Below are 13,164 nucleotides of genomic sequence, written 5' to 3'. Positions count from 1 at the left end.
TGTACCGTGCCTATTCGGAGGATGGGGGCTGTTACTCGGCTTTCTGCTGAGCTTCATGGGAACATTGCCGCAGGCCAAGATCGGACATGTGGACATGAGAGCAGGACAGTGAGTTGAAATAGCAAGGAACAGGAGAGTCTGCCAACAGCCTGTCGATGGAGCGACGGTGTTTTGCAAAGCGGTCACCCAGTCGGCATTTAGTCTCTGCAATGCAGAGTAGATGGCATTGGGATCAGCAAATGCTACAGGCCAGATTGAAGGATGTCTTATAGTAATGTGTACTCAAAAGGACAGACACAAACGATACTGTAACTGATTTAGAGGAAATGCCAGAGACATTTGGAAAGTAAAAACTGTCATCCTGATGGAGAAACAGGAAAAGCCAGTGTGGGAATCCAGGCTCAATGTTGAATTTCAATTACCCCTCCTTTCATATACATGAACGGTATTTAGGCTGCAACATGTTACACACCAAACCACAAAGAGGTCAAATATAAGAAACACATAATTGTCAATTCTTAAACTCAACTCAAGTATTGAATAACGAAACAAATATTGAGTCAAGTCGGTTGCTTTATTCAGTAGGATTTAAGAATGCTGCATTAATAATAGAAGAGAGCATTTCGCCGTTAGAAATTTGCTGAACAAATTCTTCAGTTCAATATAGGTTCTTCTACTGGCTTGTAAGTTTAGATATCTGTTTTAAAGAAATAGACGTCTTCTTGTAAGAAGTGACATGGCCTCTCAGCAAAACCATGCGAAGCTGCAACAAGGCAGTTCAGTTGAAGGTGACACACATCGGTTGGAATCTGCGCTGCCAGCTGTTTCTGTAGTGTAGTGGTTATCACATTCGCTTCACACGCGAATGGTCCCCGGTTCGAAACCGGGCAGAAACATCTGGTGCTTCCAGTTTAGTCTGTTGCTAAATCTAACCTCAATCTCGTAACTGGTCTTCATCATCGAGGAACAGCAAAAGCCTGCAACTGCTGCGGCCAGTGGCGTCTGACTACGAATCAGGAGATTCCAGGTTCGACTCCTGGCTGGCTCGCAGTTCCTAGTTTTGGCGTCCCCTTCAGTTCAGTGGGTTGGACAGCTGGTTCCCGATGAAGAGCAATGTGAGCAGGGCATCATCAATTCTCGTTTCAGCTGTGGTTACTTATGAAAGCTTTGCCCTCTCAATTTAACTTCAAGCAAAACATAACTTATCTCCAGTTCAGCAAAGTTCAATATCTGATCCTTTGATAAGTTGAGACATCAGTTTTAAAGAAACGGCTTCTTCCAATAAGTTGCATGGCCTCTCAGCGGAACCGTTAGAAGCTGCAACAGTACATTGAGGTTCAACATTGCACAGGGCCACCGATTGTGACGCTCCCAGCAGTTTCTGTAGTGTAGTGCTTATCACATTCGCCTAACACGCGAAAGGTCCCCGGTTCGAAACCGGGCAGAAACATCGCGTGTTTCGCATTTTGTGTCACGAATGTTTGCACAAAACACCTTTCTTCCTCAATCTCGAACGTTCGAGGAACATGAGATTTGGTCTCTCATGAGATATTAAAATTCCTGCAACAAAGTCAGAAATACGGAATATTCAAGACGCCGGGGAAGAAAAGCTTTCCCTATTTAGCCACGATTCGGACATTAGCAGTTTGTTCAACCACCACAGAATCTTTTGGGTTTACAGATGCAGATGAACATATTTAATCACCATTTCAGACATGTCTAAATGTAGGATAAAAGCAACTTACTGCGTATGCGTCAATGGGAAAGAAAAACAGAAAACACAGGACAGTCTCAGCAGGTCTGACAGCCTCTGTGGAGAGAGATGGCAAGTGTAGTTTCGAGTCTGGGTGACTCTATGTGGAAGCTGGACAACTGGATCTTTGGTCAGTTTTAGACTGGAGGAGTGTGTTGGGGGGGGGGGGGGGTGGGAGTGAGGGGCAGCGTGAAGCATTGGGCCTCGACAGACGGCCAGCGATGGGTGGAGAATAACAAAAATGTGTTGGGTCGAAAGAAAAAGGGAATGTAAATGCTTCTAATCAAAGTTAAGAACTGTGCTGACAGAGGCGATTAGAAGATTAGAATGTGTTAATGACAGATGACAATGAGGAAAAAGGGGCGGATTTCCCAAGAGGGATGGGATTGGCTAGGGAAATGGGGAGGGGGAGACAATGGGAGAGGAAGACATATCAATGGAAGCAATGAAAATAAGTTGATGGAAATAAACATGTGGTGAAGTGGAAAGAGTGATTTCACGGTGCGAAGTTGTTGAGCGTACTGTAAAATCCGCAAGGCTGTACCGTGCCTATTCAGAGGATGGTGCTGTTCCTCGGCGTTGTGCTGAGCTACATGGGAACATTGCAGCAGGCCAAGATCGGACATGTGGACATGAGATTAGGACAGTGAGTTGAAATAGCAAGCGACAGGAGAGTCTGCCGCCAGCTTGTCGATGGAGCGAATGTGTTTTGCAAAGCGGTCATCCAGTCGGCATTTAGTCTCTCCAATGCAGAGTAGATGGCATTGGGATCAGCAAATGCAACAGGCCAGATTGAAGGATGCCTTAGAGTAATGTGTACTCAAAAGGACAGACACAAACGATACTGTAACTGACTTAGAGAAAATGCCAGAGACTTAACTGAATCAGCTTTGGGAAAGAAAAAACGGTCTTCCTGATGGAGAAACAGGAAAAGCCAGTGTGGGAATCCAGGCTCAAAGTTGATTTACAATTACCCCTCCTTTCTTCTACATGAACGGTATTGAGGCTGCAGCATTTTACACACCAAAACACAAAGAGGTCAAATATAAGAAACACATGATTGTCAATTCTTAAACTCAACTCAAGCATTGAATAACGAAACAAATATTGTGTAAAGTCGGTTGCTTTTTTCTGTAGGATTTCAGAATGCTGCATTAATAATGCTGCTCCGGTGTCCTCCCACAGTCCAAAAATGTGCGGGTTAGGTGGATTGGCCATGCTAAATTGCCCGTAGTGTCCTAAAAAGTAAGGAGGGGGGGGGGGTTGTTGGGGGGGGGGGGGGTTGTTGGATTACGGTATAGGGTGGATACATGGGTTTGAGTAGGGTGATCATTGCTCGGCACATCATCGAGGGCCGAAGGGCCTGTTCTGTGCTGTACTGTTCTATGTTCTATAATAGAAGAGAGCATTTCGCCGTTAGAGATTTGCTGAACAAATTATTCAGTTCAATATAGGTTCTTCTACTGGCTTGTAAGTTTAGACATCTGTTTTAAAGAAATAGACGTGTTCTTGTAAGAAATGACATGGCCTCTCAGCCGAACCATGCGAAGCTGCAACAAGGCAGTTGAGTTGAAGGTGACACAGGTCCGTTGGAGCCTGCGCTGCCAGCTGTTTCTGTAGTGTAGTGGTTATCACATTCGCTTTACATGCGAATGGTCCCCGGTCGAAACCGGGCAGAAACATCTAGTGTTTCCAGTTTAGTCTGTCGCTAAATATTTCCTCAATCTCGTAACTGGTCTTCATCATCGAGGAATAGCCAAAACCTATAACTGCTGTGGGCCAGTGGCGCAATGGATAACGCGTCTGGCTACGAATCAGGTGATTCCGGGTTCGACTCCTTGCTGGCTCGCAGTTCCTAGTTTAGGCGTCCCCTTTTGTTCAGTGGGTTGGACAGCTGGTTCCCAATGCAGAGCAAAGTGAGCAGGGCATCATCAGTTACCGTTTCAGCTGTGGTTTCTTATGAAAGCCCCGCCATCTCAATTTAACTTCAAGCAAAACATAACTTATCTCCAGTTCAGCAAAGTTCAATATCTGATCCTTTGATAAGTTGAGACATCAGTACTAAACAAACGGCTTCTTCCAATAAGTTACATGGCCTCTCAGCGGAACCGTTAGAAGCTGCAACAGTACATTGAGGTTCAACATTGCACACGGCCACTGATTGCGATGCTCACAGCAGTTTCTGTAGTGTAGTGGTTATCACATTCGCCTAACACGCGAAAGGTCCCCGGTTCGAAACCGGGCAGAAACATCGCGTGCTTCTCATTTTGTGTGACGAATGTTTGCACAAAATATCTTTCTTCCTCAATCTCGCACGTTCGAGGAACATGAGATTTGGTCTCTCATGAGATATTAAAATTCCTGCAACAAAGTAAGAAATACGGAATATTCAAGACGCCAGGGGAAGAAAAGCCTTCCCCATTTTGCCACGATTCGGATATTAGCAGTTTGTTCATCCACCACAGAATCTTTTGGGTTTACAGATGCAGATGAACATATTTAATCGCCATTTCAAACATGTCTAAATGTACGATAAAAGCAACTTACTGCGTATGCGTCAATGGGAAAGAAAAACAGAAAACACAGGACAGTCTCATCAGGTCTGACAGCCTCCGTAGAGAGAGATGGCAAGTGTCGTTTCGAGCCTGGGTGACTCTTTGTCGAAGAGTAGACGGCGGGATTCATTCACATTGGGTTTGCTTTGAGAAGCTGAGCTCAAACTGCATGGAACCAATACGTTCCCGAGAAGCTTGTCTCTGTGTGGGCATTTTAATGACTAATTCTGGTGGACTCAGACAGCTCTTTGTCCCTTTCATTTTATCAGTTCAACAACTTCAGACTGTGAACTCTCACTTCCCCCTTCACCACATGTTTTTTCCATCAACTTATCATCCCTTCCATTGATATGTTTTACCCTCAGCATCGCCCACCTCCCACCAGCCCATACCATCCTACTTCAGCAATCTGATCCCTGTTTGTAATTGTTTTCTGACACACTGCTTACCTTTGTTCTGCCCTTAACACATTCTGACCGCTTGATGCGCCATCAGCACCTTTCATAGCCTTGATTAGCCTCATTAACATTCCCTTTTTCTTTCTGCCCGAGACATTTTCGTCATTTCCCACCTATTGCTAGCCCTCTATCGAGACCCAATACAGCACTCCACCACCCCCACCCCCCACCCACAATCGTCTGAATCTCCAATTCCAGTTCTCCAGCTTTGACAAAGAGTCCACTTGACTGGAAACGACAGCTGCCATTTCGCTCCCCAGAGGCTGTCAGACCTGCTGAGATTATCCAGTATTTTCTATTTTTGTTTCCGTTTGAAGCATCCACAGTAAGTTGCATTTGTCACACATTTAGACATGTTTGAGATGGTGATTAAATATGTTCATTTGTAAATCGCTGAAACTCTGTTGTGGATGAACTAGCTGCTAATATCCGAGGTGTGCCAAGATATGAAAATTCTTCACCTCTCATTGCCTGCCGAAAATTCAGTGCTTGGGCCTTAATTTTTAATTCAGTGTCGTGGCTCGTGTGAGACGAAATTTCATAGTCCTGGAACACACGAGATTCCGGCAACGTTCAGGAATCAGAATTATATTGTGCCCAATAATTGTGCAAACTTTTCTCACACAAAATCCTAAATGTTCGATGTTTCTGCCCGGTTTCGAACCGGGGACCTTTCGCGTGTGAGGCGAACGTGATAACCACTACACTACAGAAACCGCTGGCAATCAATGGACGTGCGGAATGTACAACCTCACTGTGTTGCTGCAGATTCTGATGGTCTGTTTGAGAGGCCAGGTGCCTTGTTGCAAGCGACAGCTGTTTCTTAAATTAACAGATGTCTCAACATATAAAGCCGTGAGATGTAGAAATTATATCGAAATTAACATAAATTATATTTTGCTGAATGTCGGTCTTAAATTTGTGCTCTTTGGTCTCGAGGTCTGGTTCTCGTTTAAGGATTTTCAATCAATGCCTATGGGAGTGGTCGTGGGTTTAAATCCAGGACAGGCTCTTTACTCCAGGTCAGAGATTACGAATTGTTTGCGATGCTGACGGCGGGGTTGATTTACATTGGCCCACTCTGAAAAAGATTTCTCAGGACTCGGAATGTTTACGTCGTTTCTCTCCCCACAGATGATGCTCGAGAGAGAGAGAGACAGTGTCTGAGCTGGAGTGCGTTTGGATATAATTGATGCTCCGGATCTGTGTTAACCACAGGGACGTGACCCATCTAATCCACAGAGCCAAAGTGGAGAATTGAACTGACTGGGGAGCTGGATCTTAACGCTGACCTCCCGGACCTCGGAGTCGTGAAATGTTCCAAAGAAGCTCAACAGCCACTCGAGGAACAGCAGCGCATCTTTCCACTGGGCTCAATACAGCTTTCACACTCAGTGTGTGTTCAGTAGTTTCACACTGTAAATGCTGCACCCGTTTTGTGTGTCCTTCCATCGCAGATTTGGGTTTCAATCTTGTTTACGCTTGTTCTTTGTGTCCGGGCGGTAGTTGTTGATCAATATGCCATCGATAGCTCCTCCAGACATATCTTTTGTTTCTTTGTTTCTTCCATTGCGCTAACAGAGAGCTGGCACAGACACGGCGGCCGGAATGGCCTCATACTGTGGTGTCATTATTCTCTGATTTGATGCTATCCTAACTCTGTGGCCAAGGTCCCAAGGCCTCTTCTCATTTAATCTCTCCTGACTTGCCCCCCATTAGAGCCCTTTCCTGTTGTTCTGTTTCCTCCCTCCGGTAATTCACTTGGTTAAGACGTGCCACATTTCTAACCTGTCCCGGTTTCAATGAAAGGTGATGGTGAAAGACGAAATTTGTCGGCCTGTCGACAAATGCCGCCTGACTCCCTGAGATGTTGCAGTACGTTCGGCGTTCTCCGCAGATGTTAGATTGATTTTCGATGGCAATGACAGTATGCTTTGATTCTTTTTGCGGGGCTCGTTGGTCTAGGGGTATGATTCTCGCTTAGGGTGTGTCGCTGTCGTAATTTGCGTGAGGTCCCGGGTTCAAATCCCGGACGAGCCCTTCGATGAGGTTTTCAGTTGGACAAACAGCATGTTTTCTTCATTTCTTGGCGGCGTCGACGGCGGGATTCATTCACATTGGGTTTGCTTTGAGAAGCTGAGCTCAAACTGCATGGAATCAATACGTTCCCGAGAAGTTTGTGTATGTGTGGGCATTCACATTTCTATTGACTAATTCTGGTGGACTAACACAGCTCTTTGTCCCTTTCATTTTATCAGTTCAACAACTTCAGACTGTGAACTCTCACTTCCCCCTCCACAACATGTTTTTTCCATCAACTTATCATTCCTTCCATTGATGTGTTTTACCCTCAGCATTCCCCCCCCTCCCAGCCCATCCCATCCCATACCATCCTACTTCAGCAATCTGATCCCTGTTTGTAATTGTTCTCTGACGCACTGCTTACCTTTGTTCTGCCATTAACACATTCTGACCGCTCGATGCGCCATCAGCACCTTTCATAGCCTTGATTAGCCTCATTTACATTCCCTTTTTCTTTCTGCCCGAGACATTTTCGTCATTTCCCACCTATTGCTGCCCTCTATCGAGGCCCAATACAGCACTCCACCACCCCCACCCACAATCGTCTGAATCCCCAGTTCCAGTTCTCCAGCGTTGACAAAGAGTCCACTTGACTGGAAACGACAGCTGCCATTTCGCTCCCCAGAGGCTGTCAGACCTGCTGAGATTATCCAGTATTTTCTGTTTTTGTTTCCGTTTGAAGCATCCGCAGTAAGTTGCATTTGTCATATATTTAGACATGTTTGAGATGGTGATTAAATATGTTCATTTGTAAATCGCTGAAACTCTGTTGTGGATGAACGAGCTGCTAATATCCGAGGTGTGAAAATATATGAAAATTCTTCACCTCTCATTGCCTGCCGAAAATTCAGTGCTTGGGCCTTAATGTTCAATTCAATTTAGTGGCTCATGTGAGACTAAAGTCCTGGAACACACGAGATTCCGGCAACGTTCAGGAATCAGAATTATATTGTGCCCAATAATTGTGCAAACTTTTCTCACACGAAATCCTAAATGTTCGCTGTTTCTGCCCGGTTTTGAACCGGGGATCTTTCGCATATGAGGCGAATGTGATAAACCTACTACTACAGAAACCGCTGGCAACAACTGGACGTGCGGAATGTACGACCTAACTGTGTTGCTGCAGATTCTGATGGTCTGTTTGAGAGGCCTGGTGCCTTGTTGCAAGCGACAGCTGTGTCTGAAATTAACAGATGTCTCAACATATAAAGGCGTGAGATGTAGAAATTATATCGAAATTAACATAAGTTATATTTTGCTGAATGTCGGTCTTAAATTTGTGCTCTTTGGTCTCGAGGTCTGGTTCTCGTTTAAGGATTTTCAATCAATGCCTATGGGAGTGGTCGTGGGTTTAAATCCAGGACAGGCTCTTTACTCCAGGTCAGAGATTACGAATTGTTTGCGATGCTGACGGCGGGGTTGATTTACATTGGCCCACTCTGAAAAAGATTTCTCAGGACTCAGGAATGTTTACGTCGTTTCTCTCCCCACAGATGATGCTCGAGAGAGAGAGACAGTGTCTGAGCTGGAGTGCGTTTGGATAAAATTGATGCTCCCGATCTGTGTTAACCACAGGGACGTGACCCATCTAATCCACAGAGCCAAAGTGGAGAATTGAACTGACTGGAGAGCTGGATCTTAACGCTGACATCCCGGACCTCGGAGTCGTGAAATGTTCCAAAGAAGCTCAACAGCCACTCGAGGAACAGCAGCGCATCTTTCCACTGGGCTCAATACAGCTTTCACACTCAGTGTGTGTTCAGTAGTTTCACACTGTAAATGCTGCACCCATTTTGTGTGTCCTTCCATCGCAGATATGGGTTTCAATCTTCTTTCCACTTGTTCTTTGAGTCCGGGCGGTAGTTGTTGATCAATCTGCCATCGATAGCTCCTCCAGACATATCTTTTGTTTCTTTGTTTCTTCCATTGCGCTAACAGAGAGCTGGCACAGACCCGGCGGCCAGAATGGCCTCATACTGTGGTGTCATTATTCTCTGATTTGATGCTACCCTAACTCTGTGGCCAGGGTCCCAAGGCCTCTTCTCATTTAATCTCTCCTGACTTGCCCCCCATTAGAGCCCTTTCCTGTTGTTCTGTTTCCTCCCTCCGGTAATTCACTTGGTTAAGACGTACCACATTTCTAACCTGTCCCGGTTTCAATGAAAGGTGACGGTGAAAGACGAACTTTGTTGTCCTGTCGACAAATGCCGCCTGACTACCTGAGATGTTGCAGTACTTTTGGCGTTCTCCGCAGATGTTAGTTTGATTTTCGATGGCAATGACAGTATGCTTTGGCTCTTTTCGCGGGGCTCGTTGGTCTAGGGGTATGATTCACGCGTTTTGTGCCTCGCTGTCGGTATTTGCGAGAGGTCCCTCGTTCAAATCACGGACGAGCCCTTTAATGAGGTTTTCCGTTGGTCAAGCCGCATGTTTTCTTCATTTCGTTGCGGCGCTGACGGCGGGATTCATTCACATTGGGTTTGCTTTGAGAAGGTGAGCTCAAACTGCAGGGAACCAAGGCGTTCCCGAGAAAATCGAAACATTTTCGATCAACATGTCGATGAGTGGTCATTCACTTATCTCTATTCACTAACTCTGCTGGATTCAGGTAGCTCTCGGTCTGTTTCATTTTATTCAGTTCAGCAACTTCAGACTGTGAACTCTCTCTGCCCCCTACACACTTGTTTATTTCCATCAACTTATTTTCATTTCCTCCATTGATGTGTTTTACCCTCAGCATTGCCCCCCTCCCCCCAGCCCATCCCATCCTACTTCAGCAATCTGATCCCTGTTGGCAATTGTTGTCTGACACACTGCTTACCTTTGTTCTGCTATTAACACATTCTGATCTCTTAATGCGCCATCACCTTTAGCCTTGATTAGCCTCATTTACATTCCCTTTTCATTGTGTCCGAGATATTTTCGTCATTTTCGCGTGTGTGGTGATTGTAATAACCACTACACTACAGCAATCCGCGGACGTGTGAAATGTGCAACCTCACTGTGTTGCTGCAGACTCTAATGGTCTGGTTGAGAGGCCAGGTCACTTATTACAAGACAACAGCTGTTCCTTTAAAATAAACTGTAAGAAGTCTGTCAACACCAGGTTAAAGTCCAACATGTTTGTTTCAAACACTAGCTTTCGGAGCACTGCTCCTTCCTCAGGTGAATCTCAGGTGAATTTAAAAAACAGATGTCTCAACATAAAAAAAAACGTGAGCTGTAGGACTGATATCGAAGTTAACATACGTTATATTTTGCTTCGGCTCGATCTTAAAATTGGGCTTCTTGGTCCGGAGGTATTGTTCACGCTTGGTGCCCAACTGTCAACAGTTTCAACAGTTTAGCCAATCATGTCTCTGGGAAATGCCCTTTCTTTTCCCAGTAACTGAAGCATTCATTAATCTGAATTTTCTCTTTAATACCAGAACATATTCAAAATCTGATTGATTCCTGTCGGACTCTAATCCAGACACCATGTATTTCCCATGTTGGTGACTGATAATGAGGTTAAGTTGCCTGGTGAGTCGATGTTCTAATGTTCACTGTGTGCTATCTTCACTCCCAGATATTGAAAACATTTTGTGTTTCGTTCCAGGAAGAAATGGTGAAGACTCAGTGTCCCAGGATCGATCTGAGATAACGGTTCTGGAAGGACAGAGTATTAAGCTGGACTGTAGATACACAGCTGTTTTGGAAACTATTTTCTGGTACATTCAGTATCACGGGAATCCTCCGAGGAATGTAATGAGAATCTATATTTAGGGTAGTCCGGGTAAGTCTCCAGATTTCCAGGCCAGGTTCTTCGGCTGCTTTGCACAAAGAAAACCAAACGGTTCCTTTAAATATCGCCGTGGCTGATCTTTCCGACAGTGCCGTGTATTTCTGCGCCATGGAGCCCACACTGCTGCAGAGTTATAGAGGGTCCCGTACAAACACTCACACTGGGAGTTCCAGTCATTTCTCGGCAGAGGGCGCTCTCACATTGATAGACAGACACAATTAGGCTTGTTCCTGATATGAGTTTACTCTTTAATATCAGAAGAGAAGGGCCAAAATCCATTTAAGTTCAATTATTTTCTGTAGAAGTCTCAACGGGACAGCATGTCTCCATGGTGCTTTGAGATAATAATCATCACGGTGTTCAGTGAGTCAATATACAAAAAGCCTACAGGCAGAAGGATACCATTCGGTCCATCGAGTCGCCGCTGACCCTCTGAAAGAGCACTCCTATTTTAATCACTCCACTATCGCTGGCCGTGCCTTCAGCTGCCTGGACACAAAGCTCGGTAATTTCCTCCCTAGACCTCTTCACCCTCCCACTTAGAGTCATAGAACTATATCGCTTTACAGCTCAAAAGAGGCCCTTCAGCCCAGCGCGCATGGACTGGCCATCAAAAACTCATCGATTCTAATTGAATTTTCCATCAGTTGGCCCATAGCCTTGTGTTCAATGCCGTTTGAAGTGCTTATCTAAATGCTTTATAAATGGTGTGAGGGTTACAGCCTCTATCACCATTTCACGCAGTGAGTTCCAGGTTCGCATCACCCTCTGGGTAAAAGTGGTTTCCTCAAATCCCCTCTAACCTCCTGCCCCTTAAGTTAAGTGTATTCCCACTGGCTATTAGCCCATCTACTCAGCGGAAAAGTTCCTTCCTGCTACCCTATCTATGCCCCTCATCGTTTTCTGACATAAACATCAACAATAACGAAGACAATGTCTAAACCGCTGCAGTTTAGATTTCTGGGACACATTTGTGGCTTGGTATGTATTTCGGTAAACCCTTAATCAACTCAACATCCACATTCTCAGCTTTGACAAAGGGTCGTCCACAATCGAAACGTGAGCTCCCTTTTCTCTTCACAGATGCTGTCAGACCTGCTGAGATTGTCCAGTTATTTCTGGTTTTATTTCACATTCCAGCGTCCACAGTAATGAATTTGCTTTTATTTGCACTTAAAACATTATCGATCAATAAATCGATTTTCTATTCTACGCTAAACCCGGCATCATGTACTTCCCATGGCACGGGCTGGTAATATTAGTCGTCTTGTTTGGCGAGTCTCTGTGGCAGTTATTTTACATTTCATGTATTATGTTCCGCAACAATTGATTTTCTTTTAGAATTTGCTCATGCTTTTATTGCCAATCATTGCCCTTGCGGGCAATTAAGGTTCAACCACATTGCTTTTATCTGAGATAGGTTTTCAAATCTCCCAGTTACACATCATATGGATATTTCCGATCGTTAATTATATTGCCATCAATGTGTATTAATCTCTTTTATTTGCACTTCAAGTATTATCGATCGAGAAGTCGATTTTCTATTTAAGCCGAGCGCCCTGGGTTTGAGAGCCCTCACCGTGATCCATGCTGCTCGGGAGCACGTCCCTTATCGGAGGAACCTAGCAGCAGGCAAGAGATGCGTTTTCGATCGAAAGTTCGATTTTCTACTGCAGCCTAAAGTAGACACAATGATCCTGCATGATATTAGCAATCGTGTTACACCGTGAGGCTCTGTTGAAATTCTTATTCTGAACTTAATGTCTTAAATACAACAGGAGAGTTTGACACACCCTCTGTTTTGGTACAGGAACGTACGGGACAGACTCAGCGGCCTTGGGCTCACATGAGTTAACGGTTCTGGAAGAGCAAACTATAATTTCCGGCAACATTATCTCCACATCTGAGAGTTTTCATTACCCTTGCTAGTACGCGGGTATTCCAAGTTTTAATTTACCATGTACATCACGGCATGGAGATGATTCTCGTGATTTCCCAAATTGCTCCTCTGCTCACCCGCAGAAGAGCAGAAGAGCGGAGACACCAATATAACTGTCTGATAAATAGACCTGACTGTGCTAGTGAATCCAGGATCAAACAATTCCCGCGGACAAGGGCAGGGAAGCAGACTTAGTGGAGCTGTGAATACTCGCTGAGGTTTTTGTACGGTGCTCTATCTGCTTTCTAACGCTGTGCCTCACTGCACAGTAATAGACAGCCCCGCCATCCACACTGAGGGCGCTTATATTGAGGTAACCGTTCTGTTTAGACTTGTCAGCAGCCGCCAGGTATCGTCCTGAAACTTTCTCTTCCTTCAGAGCTAATGCATTGCTAATAATCCGGATTGGTGGTTGTGCCGTTTTCTGCTGATACCATTGCATGTAGTCCATATTGGGGTCTGTGTATTCACAATCTAACCGCGCTGATTCCCCTTCTGACGCAGTTTCTGTCACCGGTGACTGAGTGACTGGATTTGCACTTTGCCCGCCTGTGAAGGTAGAGAAATGAAGCATGAAGAGTTTAATCTTAATT

At 45.0% G+C, this 13,164-nt stretch overlaps 6 non-coding genes across 6 annotated transcripts; 5 read left to right on the top strand and 1 right to left on the bottom strand.

Annotated features, from left to right (window-relative positions):
- Positions 1–823: 823 nt before the first annotated feature.
- trnav-cac lies at positions 824–896 on the top strand. Its single transcript has one exon. It is a non-coding gene; the product is annotated as a tRNA-Val (tRNA).
- Positions 897–1,377: 481 nt separating this feature from the next.
- Positions 1,378–1,450, top strand: trnav-aac. The gene has a single exon. It is a non-coding gene; the product is annotated as a tRNA-Val (tRNA).
- A 1,913-nt stretch (positions 1,451–3,363) lies between these two features.
- trnav-uac lies at positions 3,364–3,435 on the top strand. The gene has a single exon. It is a non-coding gene; the product is annotated as a tRNA-Val (tRNA).
- A 496-nt stretch (positions 3,436–3,931) lies between these two features.
- trnav-aac lies at positions 3,932–4,004 on the top strand. Its single transcript has one exon. It is a non-coding gene; the product is annotated as a tRNA-Val (tRNA).
- A 1,405-nt stretch (positions 4,005–5,409) lies between these two features.
- On the bottom strand, positions 5,410–5,482 carry trnav-cac. The gene has a single exon. It is a non-coding gene; the product is annotated as a tRNA-Val (tRNA).
- Positions 5,483–6,716: 1,234 nt separating this feature from the next.
- On the top strand, positions 6,717–6,806 carry trnap-agg. Its single transcript is given in 2 exon segments — positions 6,717–6,752; positions 6,771–6,806. It is a non-coding gene; the product is annotated as a tRNA-Pro (tRNA).
- The last annotated feature ends 6,358 nt before the right edge of the window (positions 6,807–13,164 follow it).

The sequence above is a fragment of the Scyliorhinus canicula genome, unplaced genomic scaffold (assembly GCF_902713615.1).
Source record: "Scyliorhinus canicula unplaced genomic scaffold, sScyCan1.1, whole genome shotgun sequence".
Lineage (NCBI taxonomy): Eukaryota > Metazoa > Chordata > Chondrichthyes > Carcharhiniformes > Scyliorhinidae > Scyliorhinus > Scyliorhinus canicula.
The sequence above is the reverse complement of the archived record's forward strand: the minus strand, read 5'-3'. Positions and strand labels throughout refer to the sequence as shown.